This window comes from Cynocephalus volans, chromosome 7, assembly GCF_027409185.1.
Source record: "Cynocephalus volans isolate mCynVol1 chromosome 7, mCynVol1.pri, whole genome shotgun sequence".
Lineage (NCBI taxonomy): Eukaryota > Metazoa > Chordata > Mammalia > Dermoptera > Cynocephalidae > Cynocephalus > Cynocephalus volans.
This window is the reverse complement of record NC_084466.1, coordinates 79,769,214-79,796,259: the sequence shown is the minus strand read 5'-3', so window position 1 is coordinate 79,796,259 and position 27,046 is coordinate 79,769,214. Positions and strand designations below refer to the sequence as shown.

Genomic DNA, 27,046 nt, shown 5'->3' with positions numbered 1-27,046 from the left:
CTTATTCCATATTAGGCAATAGGATAAGAACAGCTTTCCTGCCATTATCTCATTTAATCCTCACAACACTACGAAACAAAAACGGTTACTTACCCCCCATTTAACAGAGGCAGCTGAATCTTTAAAGAATTGAAACAACTTGCCCATAGAGCCTGGATGTGAACCCAGATGTGTCTAACTCGAAGTCTGCCCTCCTAGCTCATTATATGCTACTGCCTCTAATTCCTTCAAAACACATTCCTTTAAGGTTATCCAGCTAATCCAAAAATAAAAATAAAAGGCTCATTAGTAGAGATGAAATTATGTATTTTGTTCCAGTTGCCTATATAATAATTAAACACTACTTGTTTCTTAATTTCATAGTGTTTTGAATAACATAAACCTTTCAAAACCATCTGCCTCATATTACTTTATTTTATAAAGTAGTTTTTAAACAAGTAATTTTATTATCATATGTATTCACTTATCCAATTTACATTATTTAGTAAGCACCCACCCCATTAAGCAAATACATATACATATATATATACATATATATATATATATATATATGTAAGAGACTACGTAAGGCCACATGGAGTTCACTAACATAATTCTTGACTTCAAAGAATATATAATAATGCAGAAGAAATTAGAGTATAAAATACCTACACTCATACCTGGAAGCATGCATTAAATACCACTCTCATCCATATTCTCCCATAAGTAGGTAAGAAAAATATAACAGAACCTACTGATTCCCTCTTTCTCATTCATTTTCTCTCCCTACCTCCTAATCACCAGGAAAAATAGAAGGAAAGGGAGAACATCAGAAAGAAAAGGTTACTGAAGTATAAAAACACTAATAGGGATAGAGGAAAAAATGAGAATAAAGGAACGTGGTATTAAAATAAAGCAAATAAAGTTATATTATTTATCCCTCAAACACACGAAAGTGATAAAAGTTAGAAATAAAATACTGTTCTTTTGGAGACTATCTCCTTAGAGATAAAGACTGGGTATACCATAAGTAGATATTTATTAAGCACTGACTAGACTGTAAGATCCTTTGAGAGAGGGGCCAGATCTTATTTGTGTATCATCAGAGTTAGGGGCAATGTTTGACACAGAGACACACAATAATGTTTCCTGAACAAGGCACATGTGCTTGAAAAATGTCCATAAAATTATCATTCTAGAAAGTTCTAGAATACTTTGGGAAGTAAATACCACTGGTGGTCAATAACTAAGCACAAAACTCTCTACAAAACACACAAAAAATCCTTAGACATGATGTAATTATAAGCTATAAAAAGTGTTTACTAAAAATAGCTTCATACCAAAGAATATTAAAAAGAATAAAGATTTCAAACTAAAGTTCCCTTTTTAATAGGTTGCTTAATAAGAACTTTTAACAATTACTAATGGAGGGAAATAGAGTTAGCAGGGGACTGGGCCAGCCCCGTGGCTCACTCGGGAGCGTGCGGCGCTGGTAGCGCCGAGGCCGCGGGTTCGGATCCTACATAGGGATGGCCAGTGCACTCACTGGCTGAGCGTAGTGCAGACCATACCATGCCGAGGGTTACGACCTCCTTACCGGTCAGAAAAAAAAAAAAGAAGGGGACTTACAAGGTCGCTTCTTCTTTTTCCACACCCTCAAGTAGGACCGCAATTAAACCATCCTAGCAAAAGAAACACATTTAAAGACATCCAGTGGAGATTAAACCCACCACGAAAAACTACTGCATTTTTTAACTACTCTCACAATCTATGACTTGAATTTATCTGGCAAATGCCTGTATATACCTGACTTTTACTATGTACCTTAAGGCATAATTTCCCTGTGTCTACCATATGTAAGTACAGTTATCATCAGAGAGAAAAATGTTTAAAATAATATTGAGCACATTAAAATATACATATATTTTTTCACTTACAAAGAGATGGTCAAATATGAGTGAAATCATAATATAAACCAGTCCAGAACTAAGAAATAGTCATAAATTCAAAGAATTTTAGAGCTATTGGGATCTCAGATCATCCAGTGGAACTTCCTGTTCCTTTGAAGATGAAAACAAGGCAAAATCACATTACTAAAGGCTTATAAAATAACATTTTATAATAGTATCAAAGGAAGCTTCATTTAAAAGAATAACTGACTAATCCTTTTGTAGAATCAAATAATCATTTTGCGATATAATACCACCTGACCTACCTGCTTAATATGGTGAGGTAAAGTCACAGAACTTGGCCTATTTGTCATACAGAACTGATAGTCCTACCACATTGTTATTAGGAAGGGGAAGGACAAGAGAAATATTTTCAGTTACGGAGCAGTTAATGGTTTTCCTCCATTAAACTGTTTAATCTTCCCCAAATCACATAAAATAGATAATACTAACACCTTTTACGAGATAAGGATACAGGTTTGAAAATTTGCCTATGATCACACAGAAAATAGGTTATAGCTCCAGAATCAGACAACGGATCTGTTTGACTCTTTCCACTACAATACATTCAGTAAATGACACTTGGGGAAATGTTCTCTATAAAAGGATATCGCTGTCAGTGTTAAGAAAATAAAATATAAAGTATTAATCCAAACAATACATAAGGGCCTTCTAGTTTTACTGTTATATTTACACAAAATAGACTATTCTTGCCTGTTTTAGCTTAGTTTCTTTTCTGCAATGGCTATTCCAAATCTCCATCACTCTCCTTTCGTAACTGCAATCTCTTCACTCAACAATTGACCTCTATTCCTACCCACCTTTTAAGCTTTGAACTCTTTCAACTTTTTACCACCCAACATATAAATATCTATATCCATTCTCACTTCCTTTTTCAGAGCATCTCTCCTCCTATGAACACTAGCCCACTGCCTACGAATACAAGCAGCACTTAATTGATACCTGTTACAAATTAATTCAAGACCAATTCTATCACCCTGCTGATCCCATCCCTTCCTACATATTCACGGACTTCCATTAGCTCTCCTCTCTTCATCTCCTACATCTTCAAACATTTCCTTTTTATTGGCTTTTTCCCTAACAGCTTTTTATCAATCTTCAAAAAGAAAAACCAGCTCTACAAACCTTTTTCTACTTACTGCCTCAACTCGTTTCCTCTCCACATCCAAGCTCCTTTAAAAAAAAGTGACTGGAAATTTTATATTAAGAAAGTACTGTCAAGTAGGATAATGATATTAGTTACTTCAAAAAAAAAAAAAAAGAATCCTTAACTTTTAAAGATACATATTGAAATAATTACAGATAAAAAAATATGATATCTGAGTAAGTTTCAAAACAATCCAGTTGGGGGGTAGGGGTTATAGATGAAACAAAATTAGTTATGTGTTCATTCTTCAGGCTAGGTGATGGTTACATGGAGGCTTATTATTCTATTTTCTCTTCTTTTGTATTATTATGAGAAAATTCAAGCATTTTTAAAGTACTATGCTCACTGATTCCGCCTCATTTTTGCAAGTTTTGGACACTTCTCAATCTTTGCCTTCCCTGCCCTCTCTGAGGCACCTGGCGCCCTGGACCACTCCCTGCTTCTTACTTTCCTCTCCTCTGTTGTTTTTATGCTCTCTCCCAGTTCTTCTACCTCTTTAGTCTCATTGTGGGCTCTTCTCCCACTTCTTCTCAAACGTGGCCCCTCCCCCGAACACCCCCCACCCCCTTTACATGATATTGCCTCCAGAGTGTTCCATACTCAAACCTCTTCCTTTTTTATTTCTTCACATTCCTCTTAGGTGAGCCAGTCCGTCCTCTCCTAAAACTTCAACTACTTTTCTATATACAACCTCTACTTCCAGCCCTGATCCCTCTGAACTCCAGACCCAAATGCATCCCCACCTGAATATCCCTTAGGAACCTTGAACAAATACTCAAAACTGAACTAATTTATCTTTATCTTTCATCCCAAGAAAAACCTGCTCCTCATCTCAATCAATGGTTTCACTATCCTCTTAGTCATCTTAGCCAGAAACCTACAAATCATTTGCCTTAAGGTTCCAAACCTCTTTAGCTCCCAACATCCAAACCCTTAAGTCAAGTCAATTTTACCTCTGAAATAGTCCTCAAATCCATCTCCTTCTGTAACTCCAACCGCTTAGTTCAGACTCTCTTCGCTTCTCTACCTGACTTTTTTTTCCTACCCTGGCTTCCCTACCACCACTCTAATCTTTCCTCTCCTAAATCCATTCTCCACGCTGGAGTTATCTTTCTAAAACACACACCTGATGACACTACCACTCTATCAGAAATTCTTCAATCGCCCAATGTTAAGAAAAATTCTAAGGTCTGATTATGATACCAAATACTTTAAGATCTTGCCTCTCCCACTAAACTGAAAGTATTCTGGGATCCAGTCATTCAGAACTACCTAGGATTCCCCAAATGCAAAACACTCATTCTTAAATCTATCCTGTGCTCATGTTGTGCTATTTGCCTTGAATGACTTTCCTCATCCTCTCTTCAATGAAAGTTATTCAGCTTTTTTAACACAAGTCAAAAGTCACATCATGCTGAAGACCTCCCCAACCTCCTCAGACAGTCAGGATCTTTCTACTAAATGGTACAGAAAACGGCGTCAGTGGTGGAGATCATGACTCACATCATGAGTAATATAGACCCATTGGGTTGAAATCCCAGGTTGTGTGGGGTTTACCAGCTGCGACTTTACACTTTACCAGCTATGACTTTGGGCAATGTCTCTAAACTTCTTTTCCTCATCTCTAAATAACAGTAACTACTTCACAGGATTGTCTGAGGATTAAACAAGGAGCTGAATGCAAAATACTCATGCAGTGCCTCAGACAGAGTAAGTATTCAATAAATGCTGTTATAGGAATATTTTTTCCCACTCGGGGCTCCTATAGAACTTGTACATATCTCTATCACACTATTGTGATGACGTGACTGTTTACCCACACAGGACACAGACTACTTTCTATTCATCTCTTTATTCCCACCACCTAGCATAAATGCCTAGTAAATAATAGGTTCTTCAATTTCAAATGAATAAATAAAATACTTCAAGTCACTATACTATTAAACATTAGGCCTCATTTTTTTTCTAATGGTCTTATTAACCCTACTTTCCATCTCCTTGTTGTGTGAAATTGCTACTTTAATATTTACAGACATCAAGTTCATTTTAATTGAGAGAAAAAAATTTATAGTATACATGGTCTTATGTTTTTCATTCCTAAAAACATGCAAAAATAAACCCACCATGCTATCAATAATTTTCCAACTTACTCCATAAAATACCAAATTTCTAGGATGGTTATCTAACTATAGAAACATTTTAAAGGGTAGCCAAGGCAGATTTTCGAAATCTGTGTCTGTTTCCTTAACATCAGGCCCTGAGTCAACGCTAAGGATTAAGGCATATTCCAGAGCATTTTAAAAAGAAACAACTAGAAATGGCATTTTTTGTTCTGAAAACATGCTCCTGAGAAATTGTGAAAAACACTGAAGTAATTAAGGAAATAATTACCACTACCCACTGCCTTAAAAAAAAAAAGTCTGTGTTTTAAAAGTTACTAGCTATTTAAAGCTGAACTAATCTTCAAAACAGAATCAAAATGTGAAGGCAGTATTCAGGCTGGTGAGGTATGGGGGAAGGGGCTCATTTCACAGCCTTGAACCTTAATAAATAAAATGCAAAATTGTAAAAATACCAGATATCACTATATAATAACAATGATATCTTTTATGCACTTCCACGCTTAACTTTTAAACGTTACTGCCCTTTGAGTAATTATTAATTGATGGGCTAATATGCAAACACCTCTAAGGTAGTTTAAAATAAACATGATTAAATAACTAGAAATAAACGTATCAGGGAAAGGAGAAAAGCCTGTTAAAACATTGTTTCTCGGGTCTCGCATCAAATGTGTGACATACATACGGTTCTGCACCGAGAGGCAGCAACCTGGGAGGGTGAGAGGCGCCGAAGGCCCAAGGCCCTGCAGCTTGGGCGGCTGCTCATCCCTGAGACTATGCAATGCGGTGGCCCGGCCAGGGTGGGGCTGAGCGCTGCAGCCGGGGCGGGCCAAACGACAAGGCGGGAAGCCCTAGTCTCACCTCCGCTTCCCTTTGCCAGCGCACAGTGCCTAGTTCCGCGACCACCCAAGAGCCCCCCTCAAGGCAAAGACAGAGAGACTTTCTCTCCCCTCGTCCGCTCAAAGTTTATCGGTCTTCCCAGCGGTCAGGGCCTCCGGGCTTTGTAGTTCGCCAGTTAGAGCCACTCCGCCGAGGCCGCGAACCCGAGAAGCCGCTGAACTACAATCCCCATGGTGCCCCGCGAGCCTCGCGCTCTCGCCGCGCTCCCCCTCCCGAACGGCGGCCCGAGCCCGACGCCCCCCGCTGTGCACTGCCCTGACGCCTCCCGCGGCGGGAGATGGAGCGAAGCTGCCAACTTACCTGCTCTCCCGCTCGCGCCTCGCTCCCTCGGTTTCATTACCGAGGTGCCACGGTCTAGGTGGGTCGGGGTGGGGGTGGGGGTGGGGCGCAGGCCGCCTCCGCCGCCGCGAAGTCCGTTAGTTCGCGACGTGCGTGAAGAGGCGGCGGCGGCGTACGGTTGCCACGGCAGCCGCGGGTCTGCGGGGAGGGGGCGCGCGGGCCCTGAGTCAGCTCAGGGAGGAGCCTGGGAAGCCCGCACGCATGCGGAGGAAGGGAGGGCGCGTCCTGGGAGAGGAGGGAGACGGCGACATTGGGGAGGACGGGTGGCTGACTGAGCTCTCGTCGTGCCTGGTGAGCCCAGCCTCGGCTGTGTCCAGTCCCCGTGGCGGGGCGCTCTGCGCCTGCCGTATCCCGAGAGGATGCCTGCGGCGTCTGAGGAAGGAACGCCCGGAGCGACGCCGCGCTCGGCTTCCTACCGGGCGTGTGGACCAGCTGCCCGCCGCCGGCCCTGCCCCCGTGGGGCGTGGAACCTAAGCCACCTCTGTGTGTGTTTTCCACCCGTCAAATCGAATTTGCAGCCCTTCACACCTCCTTTCTGCCTTTCTCTGGGGAGGGGGATAGAAACCAATCATAGGATGCGTGGGTCTTTAGGTTGATTCAAGAGGCTTTAGAACTTGTAAGTGTCATGGATTTCGGTTGAATTTGGATCTATCGTATTTCTTAGGCAAATCGTTTGTGGACTCACCAGGATAGTCTCAGAGAGGCAGGCAGTACAGCATAAAATGAGGTTAAGAGCGTGGGCCTCTACAAGTGATACTTAGTTCACATCCTGACGCTGTACTTGGTGGCTGATGACCACGGGCACCTTACTGCTCTGATCCTCGACGTTTTAACCTGCAAAATGGAGATATCTCACAGTTCTTGTGATGAAGTACTATAAAACAAAGTCTGGCATTTAGCAATAGCTGTTAAATATTTGTTACTTTATCCATCGTGATGAAAGTCAGAAGAGTGGTTGGCTGGCTGTGGCGGTGGGGTTTGACCGAGGAAGGAATTTTCTGTAGTGATGAGAAAGCTCTATATCTTGGTAAGAGTTTAGGGTATAGAAGTATATGCATGTCAAAACTCATGGAATGGTACAGTTAAGATTTATACATTTCACTATAAATTTTCCTAGAAAGTACAAAAAATGAAATAAATGGTCAAGGTCCCTCAGATGTTCAGAATCTTGCCGAGCATTTGATGTAAATATGCACGTGCACCCAAGTGTTCTTTGGTTGTCTGACTCCGCCCAGGTGTTCCTGGGTTATCAGACTTAAGTATAAAGGAGGAGCAGCTCTGATCCACAGTGCCTCCCCCTCCCCCACCCCCAGGATGCCCGGTGGAGGGGGATGCTGGTGGAGGCTGTTGCTGCCAGGGCCCCTGGGATGTGCCAGGAGGCCACCGCTGCTGCTGCTTCTGATAACTGAGCTCGCGTTGGAATGAACATGTCAACTCTGTCAACAGCTCCTGGGATCTTTCCTAGTTACCTAGCTCGCGACCTGTATGTGGAGGGTCTGGTGACCCAACCTGGCATGTGAGGCGTCTGTGACCCAGTCTGTACAATGGATTTGAAGGGTCTCTGACAGTTACTAGAAATATTACTAGAGCTGTAGACTCTGATAGAAAACATAGAGATATTCTAGGCCCAATGTCCAGATAAGGAAAGTGAGGCCTAAAGATTTAATAGAAAAAAAGAGGGGCGGGGGAGTGAATGACTGACCCTGTCATTTTCTATTGATAAATGTCTTTTGAGAAATTATGATTGAAAATAACAATCTATGTATGTAATTCAGTTGTCAGTCAAGGTCACCCTGTCCACAGAGATTTTGTTGAAATTGAGTTCCTTTATCCGCCTCTTGTGGAAAGGCCGATGCTTTCTCCACTACTGCACAGTCTCTGGAGCTTATGATCTCAGGGTCACTTCTGGCTCTGAGTTCCAGCTTTCTCTGAACACTTAGACTCCCTCATATCCTACGTGCAACTCTTTTCTCTCTACTCCTGACATAATGTGGGAATCAACTGCTTTTCTTTGATTGTTAGTATAGCAGACTCTTCTGAAGGTTTGGTGCAGCTGAGGGGTTTTAAGTGAAGGATGAAAAAACCTGCAGTTAGAATTCCCTGCTCTTAAAAGTCCTTCAGTTCCACCCATGGCATTTTTGTCCACCAACCATCATCCCTTCAGCATAAGTTGCAACTTCCCACTATCCACCATCTCTCTGGTTTCATCTCTCTCTTCTTTTTTCTCTTTATACAATATTTTTAGTTATGTCCATCTCCTAATCTATGCCTTCATGGATACATACCATTCCTAAACTGTTTGTCAAAGTATTTTCCTACACAAAGAAAGCACCTTCCCCAAGAGGAACTCTGGTGCCAGCTACTAAAATAATATATTTCACCCCAGTATATATCTTTATATTCTATTAAATATATCTGTCTAGTCCACAATGTAATTATTCAATAAATATTAAGCAGCTCGCATACATGACCTGTCCAGGCTACCTTCTTAGTGGGTTCAATTATGAAAACTATTACATCCATAATAGTATACCCTATTTAGTATAAATGATAAAGCAGGTGATAATAGCTGGAGTCTGTTGTCAAGGAGGAAGAAAAGAAACCAAAGTCTGTCTAATTATAGCTTATATTGTGCTGAAGAAATGACAGCATTTAAGCCATAAAATCCAGAACAAAATCTGACTATTAAGCCCTGATTGACATCCTTACAGAAGCAGCACCTGGACCTGTCACTGATAGCAATTTGGTCACAACTCTGCATATGTAATGAGCATATGAATAGGTTCTTCTTTACTCCTGGAGAAGATGATAATGATCTACTACCAGCTTAACACATGTTTTTGTAGTGGGGATGATAGGTTCACCTGATCCATCTATCCCTCATCTGGTTTCCCTTGTGACCAGTCGCTTGTCTTTGCAAGGCAACTGGCCAGGGTTGTAGTGCAGTCTACAGCCATGAAGAAATCTCCAAAGGCAAGGTCCCAATGTATAATCCTCCTTGTTTTTTGAAACCAGGATCCCAGAGAATCGGCTCAGCAGGTCAAGCCACTTGAGAATGGATGACAACAGTGAACAGAAACAGCTGCTTTGCAGTGAGCTGGAGGTGGGCAGTTAGGCCAGGGAAGAGCATGATCCATGGAAACACAGTCTTAAAACATCTTGCATGGTTGTGGACAGCTGGGAAGAAATAAAGACCGACAAGAAACTATTGTCTTCACCGGATACTTTGGACCTATTCAAGTGAAGAGACAGTGAACACACTGCGAATCCAAAAAATGGAGCTAAAAGTAGTAACAGTTTAAGTCACACAGATAGGCAGTGTGGTCAAGAGCCACCACCTTCGTTAAAGAGACTTGGTGTATCTGGTTCAAAGTCAGAGGCCTTTCCTGAGTTCTGTAGCATTTGACTTTGCTGTCCACCTCCTTGGTGTCCCACGACCTTGGTTCTCTTCAAAGCTTTCCATCCAGACTTCATTTTGTTCACAGCTCTTCTACCTGTTCCTTATGTTCCCAAGGTTCAATCTCTACATGCTTTCCATTTCTAAGGTGTCACTTCTGAGCTTTGGTTGATGCTCAGATCTCTCTTGTTAGTTCTGATCTCAAAGTTCCAGTACTGCTCCCAGCATGCCTCGTGCTTCCCTACCTTGTTCTATTGCTTCTGCTGTTCTCTTCACCTGAGATGCCATTCTGTTACCCCATCTAAATTCTACCTATTCTGCAAAAAATAACTCATACCTTTACATGAAACCTTTCCAGATCATTCCTTGTATCACCTGCTCTGTACTAACAATATTTCCTGCCTGTATCACTCGACAACTAACCATACTGCCTAGTGGTAGCTTATCTGTTGTTTGCTCATTAGCTTTTTCTTTTCTCCTCACTATACCTCAAGCTCCTCTGATGTACATTCCTAGATATCCCCCCAAAACAGCTTTCTAATACCTTATATATAATAAGAACACAATAAATATTTTTGATTGGTGGTTCCTTAACTTTCCTTCTTAGCAAAACCTCCACCATCTGGTAGCTGTCCCCCTTCTAGTACACTACAGGGTATTTTCAGCCCTTTAATATCCCTAAAGCCTATGGAAGTGTGGGCCCCCATATGTTTATGGTGGAGGAGTACCTTGGAAGGCAATTCCTTTGTCACTGTTGCTATGGTAGGACTTCAAGAGGTAAGTAGCACTGAATTTCAATGCTCAGTCCCACTACCCCTGAATATCTCCTAGAGCAGAGTTTTCCTCACTATGGGTCACAGCCTGCTATTAGGTCATGAAATCAATGTGATGGATCTCTTCCAGCTTTGATTTATTTCAAATATGATAAGGTTGTGTAGGGTTAAGTAAAACAGAATGCAATAGAAAATTAAATTCAGAGTGTATGCTCATAGGGAAAGTATTGTATGGCAGTAATTGAGCTGTTGTCTTTTAGCTTCAAACATACCCTCTATCCTCTGCTTGGTGTTGGTAGGGCTGGAACTATGAACATACTTGTCCTTGGTCATCTGGCTCCTGGAGGCACTAGGGAAGAGCACAAGGCTGGGGGTGAGAAGGAGAGCAACTTGCTCCACCCCGTTGACCCACTATGCTTGTTAGCATCAGCCCAGCAGTGGCCTTTTAGCCTGATGGCAGTTTTTCCTGTCTAGCTTCTGCTCTTCAGAATCAGCCTTGTGGTCTTCTCTCCCTCTGCCCCAGAGCATTATCTGCATAGCCAGGCAGTGCCCCTCTTCAGAAGTCTGCATCCCAGCTCCACAGGGCCTGTCCTCTAACCTACATCCTGATAACCCTCCTCTCTTTGATCTCCAGCCTGAGAGATTGTAGCTACTTCTTGCAATTATTATCTACGCGTTTCTTCAGTTATCCTTTTTTAATTTTTTAGTCCTCCAACACCTGTCTAATCAATTCTCTGTGATAAATTCTCTCTGTTGAAATACTTACTATGGTTTCTTTCTTCCTGACTGGACCCTGACTAATATGGATTGTGAAGTAAAATTTATTTCCTGCTATAAGTGTCAATCAAAAGGATTTAAGAAACATTGACTCAGAAGAGTGGGAAGTTCTTAAATAAACAGACAAGTGCCCTGAGTGCCAAGGGGCCAGTCCTAACACATAGAGCTGCTCTGAATTCAGGCCCATGAAGAGTAAAGGCCTGATTCCCAGCTGTCATTGCTGGGATCACTACTGCTGAAACCTACAGTTGTCCACCAGAGTTTGGCCTGAACCCAAGCTTCATCTGTACTCTGACCTCTCTCAGACATGTGGAAACTCAGCTTCTTTACTTGCTATACTTTTACTCCTCCTTAGCAAGTCAGAGAAAGCAAAAAGTTAAAGAGACTTCATAACGTGAAGTGGAACTCGATGAGTGGAAGGGAAGGATTACAAAGACAGATTTTAAGAGTGGCAATTTTGTCTCTCTGATGCTGCCTTTTGTTGCAGACAATATGAAGAGATAATAAACAAGAGAAAGAAATGAAGAACCTAATACCTTATACCTACATTTCTGCTTTATCCAGTAAAAATGAAGCTTTTGCTCTTAATTTATTCATGAACTTAACTATACTTATGACTCAGTCTCGCATTAGAAGCAAGACTCATTTAATCACATATTCCTAATGAAAAGAACTCTACATTTTAAGAATACAAAATATTTCTTATGTATGCAAGATAAACACAAAACCTCTTGGCAGTAGTCTATGAGGATTCTCCTTGTGATTTTGCATTTCTTTATGCTAATTTAGAAATATGAACAGAAAACTAAGGACTAGAGGCTGTTAAGTGGATTTGTAACACTTGGAATATTGTGGGCACATAACTCAGTGAATGAATATATAGTCATCTGTGATAGCTGGAGTAATAGTATTTTCATTGAGCACTGCAGTAAGTCATGTATGCTCTGCTAGGTACTAATACATTAACATTTCTTTCAACTAACTGTTTTAGGACTTTGCATGTAGTAGAGGAATCCATAACTAAATGTGAATTACTCAGGCAAATGTTGGCAACAGTTACTTCGTTTGTGACATGCAGAATATCCTCTAGTGAATTTGAAAAGCATGTCACCTTCTGATTTATCCACTGAAGCACGTTACAATGTGGGTGGCATGTCACAGAGGAAAAGCAGCTTGTGATCAGGCTTTCTATTCATAGAAGGCAGTGTTGTGCCAAGCGACCCCAACCGCAAAACATTTCAAGTCTGAATGAAAAAAGAAGCAGTACAGCTGGTATGCCGGTTCCCCTTCGAAGGAGATAACGAACCAAGCTAGAGGGCCCCTCCCTTTGCTGAAATCCTTTCTTTTCCTGTTTTTCTTGTATCCTGTTCTACTTTGGCTTTAGAGAACTGAGAGTGGCAGGTTTGCAGGAAAATTCTGTTTCCTTTCTTCCCTCTTGTTTCTGTGATGCATTTTAAGTCGTCTTTGTGATTTATGTACATAAATGATACAGAATCATAAATGTTGGCTTACTTGAATCATTCCAAAATGGTTAAGCAAACTGTTCATCATCCTTTTCTCCTTAATACTCTTCTCTTATGTTCACCAGGCTGTCTCCTTTCTCAAGTCTCACCTCAAATTTCTCATTTCAAAAAAATCCTCGCTGACAATAAAGAATTCTAATAGCACTTATTCATCCTCATCTCTGTCCCTTTTCCCCAGATCATTGGTTACCTGTTCTTACTATCTGAAAGTGAAGTTAAGATGAAATAAAGTAAGGACAGCAATTACATAAGAAACAATTACATATGTTTCTCCCTTCTTGGTATGTGCCAGGATTGACCTTCATGACAGATAAGCATTTGAGGTTTTTTAATATTTAAAACATACAAAAGAAAACAAAAAAACCAGCAGTGGAATTGCTGGGTCATATAGCAGTTCTAGCTGTAGTTGTCTGAAGAAACTTCATACCATTTTCAATAATGGTTGCACCAACTTAAAGTCCCATCAACAGTGTAGAAGGGGTCCCCTTTCTCTACATCCTCATCAGCATTTGTTATTCTCTGTCTTTTTGATGATAGCCAGTCTAACTGGGGTGAGATGATATCTCAATGTGGCTTTGATTTGCATTTCCCTGATGCTGAGTGATGTGGAGTATTTTTTCATGTGTCTGTTGGCCTTTTGTGTATCTTCCTTTGAGAAATGCCTACTTAGCTCCTTTGCCCATTTAAAAATTTTTTTTTTTTATTGTTTGAGTTCCTTGTATATTCTGAATATTAATCCTTTGTCAGATGCATAGTTTGAAAATATTTTCTCCCACTCTGTAGGTTGTCTTTTCGTTTTGTTAATTGTTTCTTTTGCTGTGCAGAAGCTTTTTAGCTTGATATAATCCCAATTGTTTACTTTTCCTTTTGTTGCCTGTGCTTTGGGGGTCATATTCATAAAGTCTTTACCCAGTCCTACTTTCTGAAATGTTTTCCCTATATTTTCTTTTAGGAGTTTTATCATTTCAGGTCTTATATTTAAGTCTCTAATCTATTTTGAGTTGATTTTGATATATAGTGAGAGGTATGGGTCTAGTTTTGTTCTTCAAAGTTTGGATGTCCAGTTTTCCCAATCCAGAAATTCCACTGCTGGTGTATATCATCCAAGGACTGGAAATCATCATGTTGAAGAGTTGTCTGTACTCCCCTGTTTATCACAGCCCTATTTACAATAGCCAAGAGTTGGAACCAACCTAAATGTCTATTGTCAGACAACTGGATAAGGAAAATGTGGAATATTTACACAATGGAATACTACTCTGCCATAAAAAAAAAATACTGACATTTGCAGCAACACGCATGAACTTAAAGAAAATCGTGTTACGTGAAATAAATCAGGCACAGAAAGAAGTACATATGTCTTCACTCACAAGTGAGAGCTAAAAAAAATAAATAAATTTTTGAAAAGAAAGAAAGAAAGATACAACAATCACAATCATATGTTGAACTTTCAAAAGGAGAAAACAAAACTGAGGTTACCAGAAACGAGAAAGGAGGGCATGAGGGAAAAAGGGAGCACTTGGTAAAGGACCGTGAAAAACAATTACATCATATAATGTTAAATATACTAGTTATCCAATTTGAGCATCATATTGCACACAGGTATTGATATTCAACTCTATCAACTCTGTACCCCACAGATATGTGCAATCAAATATGTTTCAATTTTTAAAAAGTAAAATAAAAATAAAACATAAAAAAATTATAGAGTTGCATAACAACAACAACAAAAAAACCTGTTACCCACCATTTCCTGATTTTGATGTTATTTTTTGGTTACATGTTTTTTAGTATCATTACATATCTCTATATTATAAACTTTATGAAATATGGTTTTGTGTGTTTTCAAACTTTAAATAAATGTTATGCTTTCTTGAGATCGCCCTTTTTTGGCTCAACATTGTGTTTGAGATTTATCCATGTTGGTAAATGTAGATTTAGTTCATTCATTGTAATTGCTGTAACTATGTAATACAATTCATCGATTTCCTATTGACAGATATTTAGTTTGTTTCTATCCTTCACAATATTAAAGATTGTACAGTGAACATTCTTGGATATTTCCTTTTACGTATATGTGAAAAGTTTGGTAGGCTTTATCTAAGAAGTAAAATAATGGATAGCAAAGCATGTTCATCTTCAATTTTCCTAGATTTTACCAATTGTTCCGCAAAGTGGTTGTATCCATGTGCACTCAACAGCAATGTAAGAATTCCTACTTCACCATATCTTGTAATTATCCAATATTTCTATTTTTGCTGGTCTGGTGAGTGTAAAAGTATGAAAGTGTGTCTGAGTGTAATGTGAGTGTCACAGTGTAAGTGTTGTCAAGTCAAAAATATGAGGCTGAAGCCAAGAAAGCAGAAGAAGTCAAATATAGATTAGGCAGCATATAAGTTATTTATTGCTGCATAGCAAATTACCACAAACTTATAGGCTCAAAGCAACACACATTTATTATCTCACAGTTCCTGTGGGTAAGGAATCCAGGCACAGCTTAGTGGGGTTCTGTGCTCCAGGATGTCTCATGAGGCCACAATCAAAGTGTTGGCCAGGGCTGGGGTCTTATCTGAAGGTTTGATGGGGGAAGGATCTGCTTCCAAGCTCACATGGTTGTTGCCGGGATTCAGTTCCTTGCCAGCAGTTGGACTGAGGTCCTCAGTTCCTTGCTGACTCCAAAGGCAGAGGCTACCTTCAGTTCTTTGCTATATGAGCTCTTCACAGGGCAGCTCATAACATACCAACTTGCTTCATCAAATCCAGCAAGGGTGAGACTTGCTAGCAAGATGGAAATCATAATCTTAAATAATCTGTTCATGGAAATGTCATCCTTTGCATATTATTTTGGTTAGAAGCAAGCCACAGGTCCCACCCATACTTAAGGGGATTACCCAGTGCAGATACTAGATGGGGATTGTTCAAGACATCATAGAGTCTTTCCTCCACAGGCAGGTGTAATAGTTAAGGATAGAGGTTAGTCTGCCATTACAGACCCAGGTAATAGTGGCCTAAACAAGACTGGAGATTAATTTATCTCTAACTTAAAAGTCTGGATAGGCAGTGTAGAACTGGTATGGCAGCTCCATGAGCATCAGCGTCCCATGCTCCTTCTAGCTCATTGATCTGCCATTCACCACACATGGTTTCTACCTCACAAGGCACTCACAAGATAGCTGACCCAGCACTGGCCACTGTGCTGTGTTCCAGCCACTCAAATCCATTCTCCCTACTGTAGCCAGAATAACTGTGCTAAAATGCAAATCTGGTCATGTAATTTCTCTGGGTAAAACTCTTCAGTGGCAGTTCCAGCCTGTAAAGGAGTAGGCCAAACATTTTTTTATCATTAACCCCTGTAATTAGTACAAACATATATGTACGCACCCACCCCCCACACACATGCACTCAACCATGTACGAGAGTACTTTTAAAAGTTTGTGGAAAAATAGAATTGAAAGACAATATGAATCTTTCCATGAACTTTGAAGTACCTTTGTATCTATAACTGAAACATAAATTCCATGAAACAACACTTGCCCTTACTGCCTGTCATGTGCTCCAATATTCTCTGTCCTATTTCATTTACATTTAATTCATGAACCTCTAGTATGTGCAGGAAAACACAGGATGCAGTGTACATTATGTGGTGACCTGGCCCCCTTGCTTTTACTTGCTCTCTGCACTCCAATCTCCTCATGCTCCCAGACTTCTGTGTCAACACTCCTCCTCCTCCTGCCTATAGCCACTTTCCCCCACTGAGCTTTTCACCTGCCCAGCTGCTTTTTGCCCATCAAGAATCAGCTTAGGCATGGCCCCATTCTCTGACCCCCAGTTCTCCTTCTGTATGTGCCATAGACCCTCCTGTGTTCCACCATCAGGGCACTTATGCTAATTCTAATCATCTGTTCACTTCTCTGATTTCCCACTAAACGAAAAGTTTTTTGAGAATGGGGACTATGTCTTTACAGTTTTGTATCCCCAGCCCAAGCACAGTGCCTGACATGAAGTCAAAACTTTATAAGTGTTTCTTGTATGAATAAATAAATGAATGAATGTCTTCTTACAGGAAAGAGTTCCTGACAACATTTACCGAAAATCCATTGTACGCAGAGCATCATGCTGGAGAGAATTATGAAAAAAATGTGGAACTTGACAGTGCTAAATTTTAAAAAATAGATATAGAATGACCTGTATCTATAAATAAGGACTCTATATCTACAACTGAGTACCATCAGATGTCTCACTGTCGGTGGATTGATGAGCAAAAGTAGGATAGAAAGGACTCATTTCTTTCATCCCGTCTCTTAACTGATTCCCTTGTTTTATCTCTTGTGACAGAAACCTCAGACATCCCTCACACACTGCTCTCCCAACCCAAGTCTGCTCTCAAACAGTGAGGCCCAGTGTTGAGCAAAAGAACAGAGCCGTTCAAGTGATTTTTGATCAAGTACCTCACTTGATTAAATTCAGGCCCTCCAAAATAGTCCCAGGGAGCCAAAATGAGGTAATATGGCATGTTACGGACTTCAAGGGTGGTTAAGGACACATACACCAGCTGCTTCAGATGCCGTTATGAGCCAGAAAATTCAGGAATGCGGTAAAGGAGGAGTGTGAATACCAAATAGAGTCAGTGTCTCACCTTCAGACGCTTCTTTTACTCTGGGAAGCTCAGTCAGTTCAGGTCACTTCTGCAACCCTGGCTGGTAAAATTAATGAACAAACCAGGCTGAAAACAGATGAAGACTGTATTTAAAAAGACTAAAACATTGTAAGGTAGCAAATGATGCTTTGGGCTTAATTTAAAATCCCAAGAGCAGGGTAACAGCATTATAAATAACCTGACCACTCTCAAACTGCTGCTTTATCTCTCTAGTTAATAATAGCAACAGCTTATATTTGTACCAAGTTTTATAGTCTACGAGGTGCTTTATCTCATTTGATCTTTGGAGTGGCCCTATGAGGTAGGTACATGCATTTTCCCCATTTCATAGGTGAGGAAACTGAGGTTCAGAGAAGTTAAACAACTGTCCGTGGGCCACACAGCAAGTGAGTGACTAGAACTGTTTGGGATTCTAATTTATAATAGTACCAGTTTGTTACAAGGGAATCACAATCAGAAACCTGAGTTCTAACCCAAGGCTGCTCGCTATTAAGCTGTGTGATCTTGGACATGTCATTCAAACTTTCTGAACTTCATTTCCTCACTTATAAAAAATGTGCGTCATAATGTCTTCCCTATAAGCCTCACAGGTTGCTTATGAGGACGAAACAGTGGTAAATGTGCTTTATTACTGAGATAGTAATCCACTGATGTCTTTTCTAACAAAATAGTAAGAGTGATTCTTGTTATAATCCTTTTACTTTGACAGTGACTTCATTGCAGCCATTCAATACTTTTGCAGCTTGTTATTATCTACGTAACACCCCTGTTGCTACCATTTCTAAAGATGCCCCAGCAGCCAGCCCGTGAAGGAAAGGGGGAGCTTTTTCTTCTCAGCGTGACTTTAAACAGGGATTCTCAATGTTGTAGCACATTGGAATCACCTGAGGAGCTTTAAACTTACAATGTCTAGGCCACACCCTAACCAATTAAAATTTAATCTGCAGGGGAGGAACTGGGCATCAATATTTTTAAAGTTTCCCTAGCGATTCTAATATGCAGCTAAGGTTAGGAAGCACTGCTATTGAGACTATTTATGCATCTTAGTGGCTGCCAAAAGTGATGTCAGGTTTAAAAGGACACAGCTTGTTACTGGAAAAATCCATCCATTTGTTTCAGAGAGGGAAGCATATAAGTCAATTAGGTTTGAGGTTACTTGGGAAAGAATCCAGGAATTGGACCTTGAGCTCGAACCACAAAGAATCTAAAATCCCACCATCCCCATGTAGCGGGCTGTCAGAGGGAAGCATGGGCCAGATGTATCTGTGGATGGGGTGAGGAACACAGTGAAGAATCCTGACAGTACAGAGCCCCCCTTCCCCATCACTGTTCCTCCACTGTGATCTGCTTCTCAAAAATAGTCCACAGTAACTTCCCTATGTCATAGTGATTAGAAATTGAATACCTTTATTTTAAAAGAAATCTCAGAGGATAAGCACATAGCCAGCTAGAGGCCAATCCTATAATTTTTCCCACTTATAATACGGAAATAATCATGCATTGTTTAATATTAACTTTTTCCATTGAATTCCAATGTACTTGCAAATTATGCATGTTCTGTATGATGTTTCATTTTAGGGTTAACCCAAACAAGCATAAATTTACTTTATAAATATAAATGTGATATATTTCTTATATATTAAAAGTAGTTTCTAATAAAATCATAGATTTAGCTATTTAGCTCAAATTTCTTAAAGAAACCATTACCAGAAGAAAATATCCAGTTAAAATCCAGAGTAGAGCTATAATTAGACTTTAACTTTGTGTCTTCACAGGAGAGAAAGTAACACTTCCTCATCTATTCACCTCCGAACTCCTTTCTCATACCAGGAATGAAGAAACAAAATAATAAAAGGATTTGACTTTTCAGTATCCCTCTTTTGAGCTCAGCACCACCCAAAAGGTACATTCCCTAAAATTGTTCCCTTTGGAAATTATCTCAAGATGAGTTGCAATGTCTCATCTGATCTCTTTTTTTTATAACAGTGGAAACAGTTTGGATAGAGTCAACCCCAGTTACAAGACCTGGGATTTAAATAATGAAGAGGTTTATCTCTCATCTGAGAAGAGTTTATAGTCCACAGCAATAGCCTGGAGACAAATATTCACACCTCTGGGATCCCACAAAGACTGTAATTAGGCAGCATTTTATTGTGAGGCAGTCAATGTGCAGAAGATGGAGCTGGACTACTCTCAGGGGCTTAGCAACAAAATTGGCTTCCTGGAGAGCCAACAGAAGAAATCTGGCAACCTAAAAATATTTAAAGAGCTTAGGACCCCCAAGGGAGAATTTGCAGCTATTGAAGTGGAAAAGATTAAGCATTTCCTATGTTTGAAAAGGAGATTTTTAATGGAAAAACTCAGCAAAGTGCAGAGTTTGGTTAGAGCATCTTAAAAAAATAATAATTAAGATCAGACCTATCATATACAGAGTAATTAAATCAGAGACTTTATATTTTCTTTATAATGACATAAGGAAAAGGATCTAAAAACAGACACTACAGATAATGAACTCTTCTTTCCCCTGCATTCATTAGAACATAGCACCTTCATCACACAGAGGACATGTTCCATCTCACCATCTCTCAGGCATAAATCTTGACACGGTCTTCACAATCTTTTCCTCTGGCCTCTAATTACAATTCTGCTATTTATTCCTCAACACAGCCTTCATTTCATATGTTCCTTACATGATAGAGATGCAGTGTGTGCTGTGGTTAAGCCCATAGACACCAGGGCCAGCTGCCTAAAGTCTGGCTTTCTGACTTTGGCAATGACTTCACCTCTTCGTGCCTTGGTTTCCTTGGCTATAGAATGGGGATAACAATAGTACCAGTCTCTTTGGGTGGTCAGGAGGGTTAAATCAGTTATCACAATGAAAAGCACTAGGAAAATTGCCCAACACACAGTAAGAACTCAATGAATGTTCTCTATTATTATCACTACTCTTTGCATTTCCCTTAGTGCCTATAAAAATAGTTAGCATATTTGTAGAAGAAAAACAAGACCATGGTCTAACAAAAGATTTTTTGCAGATTTGTGGATTCATTTATGTGGAAAGTCTAAACAACATATTTAGTTATAAACTTAAGGGTTTTTTTTATTATTACATACAAACCTAGAACCCAGGAAGTATTCTACAGTGTGGTCCCTGACCTCAAGCAGTTTATACTCCACGTGAGACACAGAGCATACGCCTGTGGAACTTTAAAGAAAAATTCAAAATAGTTCATGATTATGTGTAAGGTGAGTAGTTCAGACCATAAGAGCTACAAAAATGTGCAGGAGAAGGAATTCTGAGGAATCAAATCTTCGTTGTGTGCATGAAGTTGCCAGAGAACTGCATTTGGATCATAAAATACAGGTGGAGAAAATGAAGAGCTTTTCCAGCAGAGAGGAAGACGTGCAGTGAGGGCAAGTAAACAAAGTCATTCATCTGGAACTGGTAATCTGTGTTTGAAATTAGGTGAGATAGGTCAGCAAAGCTATTCTGGGCCCAGATCACACTGTGAGGGCTTCAAATGCCAGACCAACTTTACCCTGAGAGTCCCTGAAGTTTTGTTAGTTGCAAAATGGCAAAAAAATATATGCAAGATAGGCTTGTACGGGAGAGAGAATAAGCAAGGAGAAAAGTTAGATGGCCTTTATTAATAGTCTAGGTATAACCAGATGTGGTCCTGCCAAGGTGGAGACATTGAGAATAAAAAGGAAGTGACCGCCATAAAAGCATGATAAAGACTTGTCCCATTCATTTCACCCTCAAAGCCAAAATCTCCCTGTAAGGAAAGTAGAAAAAGCTTAGTCAGGATCTCTCACCTTACATATGTTACAAATGGGCAAGATTCAGCAAATTCACTGAAAACAAGTTATAAAAGTAGTGTAACTGCACATGTGTGCCCATTTACTGATTCAGCACAATTATAATTATGTAATGCTTGGTTTGTGGCTGCTATTGTGTACTAAGAGTATAAAGGTAACTGCTCTGAACCACTGGGCAGCAGAGCTCATGTCTGAGAATAAAGCATGTCTATGAAGCTCATATCTGAAGAATAAAATATATCTACCTTGCATGAAGCTGCCAGAATCTTCTTTCAATTACCTGACATGCAACCTGCACAGGAAGGGGCAGAAGGATCTGAAATCTAGCCCGACACTCCCCTGGACCAGTTTTTGTTATCTGAGCATACTAGGCCAAGCCCAGGAGCACCAGGTGCATTTCCAAGGTTTCCCAGGGTGTCTGGGCCCTAGGCTTCCTCTCCCCTTTCTTAGGTGCTACAGTACAAAGACCCCACAAGCCCCAAGAAACTGTTCCAAGGTTCCTGTAGACTGTCTCATCCTGATTCCCACTTACTCCCTCTTGCCAGATCATGTGTGGTGTACCCAATAGAGTCCAAGCAGTAAGATAAGATCATATTCATGCCTTTCTTCCTCTAAAGGCCATGTAGTACTTTCCAATTGTGTAGGGTTTTAAAAAATTATTTTCTATTTCTATTGGTGAATAACTTTTTTTTATTGTTGGTGAATAATTTTAAATTAATGTCATTAATAATTTAGTAGTTTAAAAGGTTAGAGTAGTACACACTTTAAATGAATGCAGTTTATTGTACCTAAATAATTCCTCAATAGAGTTGATGAGAAAAAAAAAAAACGGTTTTATGATGGAAGATGCAGATAGGTGGCAATTACAGCTTGAAGGTCAAGTAAAAAAGTTTCACTGATCAGTTACCCTAGTCTCAAGGCATTAGCTTTTGAAGTTTGGAAGGTTATGTCATTAGTTATGTGTATGATAACGAATCTCATACTGTGTCATGGGATCATTTCTTATGCAAGATTAACAAAATGTAATAACTAACCAGGACAACCAAGTTCTCTTTCTATGAGTATAAGGACATGAAACTACAGTTATCTGCTTTTGTTTAACACCTTGATGGAGTAGTCTCTTGGATAGTCGCATACAGTGATGATTAGTGTAGATAACCTCAAACTGTCTTTCATCTCAGCAAGTAGCACATGGATTAGTGTTTTCTGTGCTGAACTTAACTATGAAGATAGCAGCACGTACAGAAGTGCTGCTCAAAGAGTGGCCTCTGGATTGGCAGCATCAGCGTCATCTGGGAGCTTGTGTTGTAAATTCTTGAGCCTCACTTTTGTCCTCCAGAGCCGGTGGGGAATCCAGCGATTGTGATTTATGGGATGTGGAAGCTGTGTGTGTGTGTGTGTGTGTGTGTGTGTGTGTGTGTGTGTGTGTGTGTGTGTGTGTGTAAGCCACAGTGCACACACGAGGTCAGAAGCAAAAACATAATGAAGAGTCACATGGCTAAAAAGAAGGTAAATTTAGTTATTTATAGTAATAGACATGGGATATTCCTCTATTTTTAAATTTTAGAACTTAATATTTCTGGTCAAAATTTAACAACACTTGAATACATACCTTAAGTACTACCTTATGGTAATTCCTAGGAAGGGAAGAAAGAAGGGAAAGGGAAAAGAGGGAAAGAGAGTGGGAAGACCTAATTTAATTTATATGCAAAGGGTCTCCAAAAAGTTCATAAGAAGATTTGTATTATCTTTTAATTCTATTTTTCCATGAACTTTTTGAAGTACCCTCTTATTGGTCTAAGCACTCAGAAACAATTATCTTACTCTTTTACTAATACTAAGATAGGATTTTTGTGTCAGGACACACCTCTGGGCTGCAAGCCACTCCCCAAGGTCTCAATACCTCCTATAGGCCCTCCCCTAGAAGAGAGTTACTGTTGCTTATTGGACCTATTTTTGGCACCAACATGGAGAAATTGAGACCTCAGAGAGCTGACTTATACACATTCAGTGGCTGGGCATGCTCAGGAGAGAGGATGCCCGAATAGCCAAGCATGCTCTCAGTAAAGTGGAATTTATCCTTTGATTGACCTTCCACTAGGGGTGCTAAAGAGCACAAAATATTCTTAAATATGTTTGGTGCAGGAGATAGAATTTGACCAATGAACATGCCCTAAAAGGACACCAACTGAGCATATGCAAGACTAAGTTACATAACTGGGAACCACCCCCTTTATTGAATATTCATTAGATATTATGAACATATATTAGACAGCAAAACTATAAAAGCCAAATCTCAGCAGTAGGTGCGTCTGTTGCTCACTCTCTCTGGGGTCAGCCTGAACTCTGCCTGTGGATTGTGTATTTCTTACTTTTGTATTAAACTTGGTATTTGTGTGCCGTGCTCAGTCTCTGGAGCTAGGCTTCACTTTCTCTGTGAAGTCTGTATCTCTTATTTGTTACATTAAACATATTCTCACTTTCTACCGTGACTCTGCTGTTGAATTCTTTCCGCTGCACCGTCAAGAATGTGGTAGGAGGATGGGGTGGGTTGAGGCCATCTGTCCGGCCTCCCCAGACCCTCTCCTCTGGCATAAATACTGCTATCGTTTGGGGAGTGAGAGTACCCTTTTGATTAAAAATAGTTCCAACAGACATTACTTATCTACATTTTTAAAAGCACACGTCTTCCTGAAATGCTTTTGCTCCTGGAATCTAATCGCAGCATGTAGTCTCCAGGAGCCATCTTGTCTCTGCCTTGGTATCCGTGAGTGTCCTGCATGCTACCTTACAAACCTACAGCCACCCTCCATCCTAAAGGTCCTTGGTCTGTCCCAGTTCAGTGACTTTACATGTGCACTTCCTACTACTTGAAATTCCCTCCATCCACTTGTCTACCAGGCAAAACCCTCCCAACGTTCGAGCCTCAGCTCAAATGATCTGTCCTCTAGGAGCTCCTGTAGGATCCCTTAGGCAGATTAGGAAGCTTCTTCTCCTGAATCCCCCCATACATGCATATGCACGCACATACATACACACATACACCTTTGTATATACATCCATTACAGCATTATAGCCATTATCTTCTCTCATTGTACATGTTTATACTCAAATCCATCTCTCCACTGGACTAGACTAGTCTCTTAAGGGCAGGAATTGCGTCTTATCTTTGCATTTTCAGTATTTGGTCTATTGCCCCGCAATAAGGTATTGTTTAATAAATAGATCATGAATGAATGAATGAAATAAAGCAAAGTTCTACAGGAGCCTGGAAATGTGAGCTATAACCATTGACTGGCCACACTGGAGGGGTAGCATTTAGCACTTGACCTGGGTATTGAAAGACTAATCTTATTTTACTTGGCAAAAAAAAAAAAGAGAGAGAGAGAGAGGGAGAAGGAGAGAATTATAAACAGAAAAATAACAAGAACAAAGACACGGGGTGGGCAAATATTTGGCCTTTTCAGAGAGCAACTAATATCCTAGGTCCAGGGGAAGACAGACACGAAAGAGGAAGTTGGGGCCAGATGCTGCACTAGAACAATGTGCTAAGGAGTTTGGGCCTTATTCCAGGTATAATAAAGAGCCATGAAGACATTTTGATAGGGGAGAGTTGTGACTGGGTTAGGAGGAAATTGCTATAGTCCAGGCAATTATAGCAAGTAGTGGCCTGATAGAGCACAGCGGTAGTGGGACAAGGAAAACAAAGCAAATTTGAGGAGGATTTTGGAAATAAGATCAAGAGGACTTGACAGCTGATTGAATGTGGGAAATGAGGAACCAGCCAGGTTGGAGCTTGGCCACGCCCTCTGAGTGCAGGCTCAGACAGCACCACCTGCGAGTGTGTCTCGTCTTCACAAGCAGATTGCAAGCTCTGAGAGAACAAGGGTCTTAGTGTGTTCTCTACATCTCCTGCAGCTTCTAACACCAACCATGCATTCAGAGGTACTTAGTAAACATCTGCTCAAAGAATTGGTGTTTCTTGTACTCACCGAATATATAACGAAGAAAAATAATACAATATTTACAAAGTCTTTTTCAAAGACTCTCTGATATTTTTAGATTCTCAGCATGTTTTTCAACCACAAATAGATTCATAACTGTGTCAACCGTATCACTGAACTTGTACATCTACCAAACTGACCATCACTGCACAAACTGAAATCTTCTTTAATATTGTGTGTGCTGGGGGACAACAGCCAAGAAGTTGGTGTTTTTATTTATTTATTTGTTTGTTTGTTTGTTTGTTTATTATTTTTGGAGAGTGCTACAATAGTTTCAGTCCTCTGAAAATGAAGCCCAAACAATAAAACAGCCTGAATGTTTTCCTCCAGTGGAAGAAAAGAAAGCAACCCTACCACAGGTAAATTGAAATCTTCAAATAAATCTATAATACATCATTGACACCTTCTTGAGATAATGGCTTTATTTAGATGGAGGCCACAAATCTTCACATTTCTTCATTCACCTGGCAGGACTAATGAGATTTTATGGCAGGCAAGCTGTTTATCCCTTGGGTGATATTGGCAAGCACAGCTGTATCTTCATCAATCAAGGGTTTTCTACGCTGCAGCTTTTTCCCCCAACAAAAACTGCCCCAGCCTATATCACAACATTTACAACATGTAAGAACCTCATTCCTTCACATAAACACTACACCCATCCCCTTCTATTATTTGGATCTAATCATTCCATCCTAACATCACATTACTTCATAACAAGGGGCAGGGAGAAGAAATGGATAAAAGAAAAAGAAAAGAAAAGAAAGTTTCAGATGGGACCCACAGAGAGGTGCAGGGCTGATGGCTCCATATCTAGCATATCATATGTGCCCAATAGGCCATTAATGACAGATCTGCAGCAAGCTGTTGCCCACAGTACCATAATTGTTGCCCAGGCAGAGGAAGCTCTCTTCCCATCAGAAGTGGCTAGGATAAAAGGAGGTGACCACACTGCAGTCTATGACAAGAGTTTCATCCCTCCTAACTTTTATATTGCCTGTAATGGCCTGCAATGTCTTTTTTCAGCACTTAAGAAGCACTCCTATACACACAAATATACAAACTCATGAATTTGACAATTGCCATCATGAACTCCCAGGATGTCATATCTATTCTACCTTTGTAACCAGGAAAATGTCCCCAGTTCTTAGAACAAAGGGATATTGGAGAAGTGGTTCAGCAAACATTAAAGAATAGTTTTTAACATTTTTAACATTAAGGAATGGTTCTGTTTTTCCCGCTGAATGTAGCTATAATACCTGAACAGAATACATGGAGCAGCCACTTGAGGACTCTTGAAAAAGTAGACAGTAGAAGGTAGATTGGGGAAGAAAACCAGAATTTAAAGTATCAGCAAACTGGTTGTGAATTTACCATTTTTTGTTGTTGTTTTTTCTCCCCTTCCAGTATTCTCTAGACAGAACTCAAGGCAGCCTGAAACCCAGAAGTGGGCATCAGTGTGGGGAGAGAGAGTGCTAGCATAAACCCTCTAGTTTAGGCTCAAGATGAGAAAAGGGAGTCTTCTGGCAGTGACAGCTTCATGGAAGGCCCACAGCGGATGAAATGCTGAGGAAGGGGAACCTTCCTCCCTAATCAAAGGAGCGGTGGTTCCAAGAGCATGCTTTTTCTTCTCTCTGTGCTCCC

At 40.2% G+C, this 27,046-nt stretch overlaps 1 protein-coding gene and 1 long non-coding RNA gene across 4 annotated transcripts in view; one reads left to right on the top strand and one right to left on the bottom strand.

Moving 5' to 3' along the window:
• Window positions 1-6,486, bottom strand: part of KATNAL1 (katanin catalytic subunit A1 like 1) — an 86,286-nt gene extending 79,800 nt beyond the window's left edge. The window contains exon 1 of one of the 3 annotated variants that reach the window (XM_063102168.1): window positions 6,417-6,486. The gene's annotated coding sequence lies outside the window, so the exon portion shown is untranslated. Of the gene's footprint in view, window positions 1-1,608; window positions 1,664-6,077; window positions 6,187-6,416 lie in introns of those variants that run through there. The other 2 variants (XM_063102167.1, XM_063102169.1) reach the window with 2 other exon arrangements.
• On the top strand, window positions 6,336-21,797 carry LOC134382053 (uncharacterized). Its single transcript, XR_010024042.1, has 3 exons — window positions 6,336-6,474; window positions 19,358-19,485; window positions 19,569-21,797. It is a non-coding gene; the product is annotated as an uncharacterized LOC134382053 (long non-coding RNA).
• The last annotated feature ends 5,249 nt before the right edge of the window (window positions 21,798-27,046 follow it).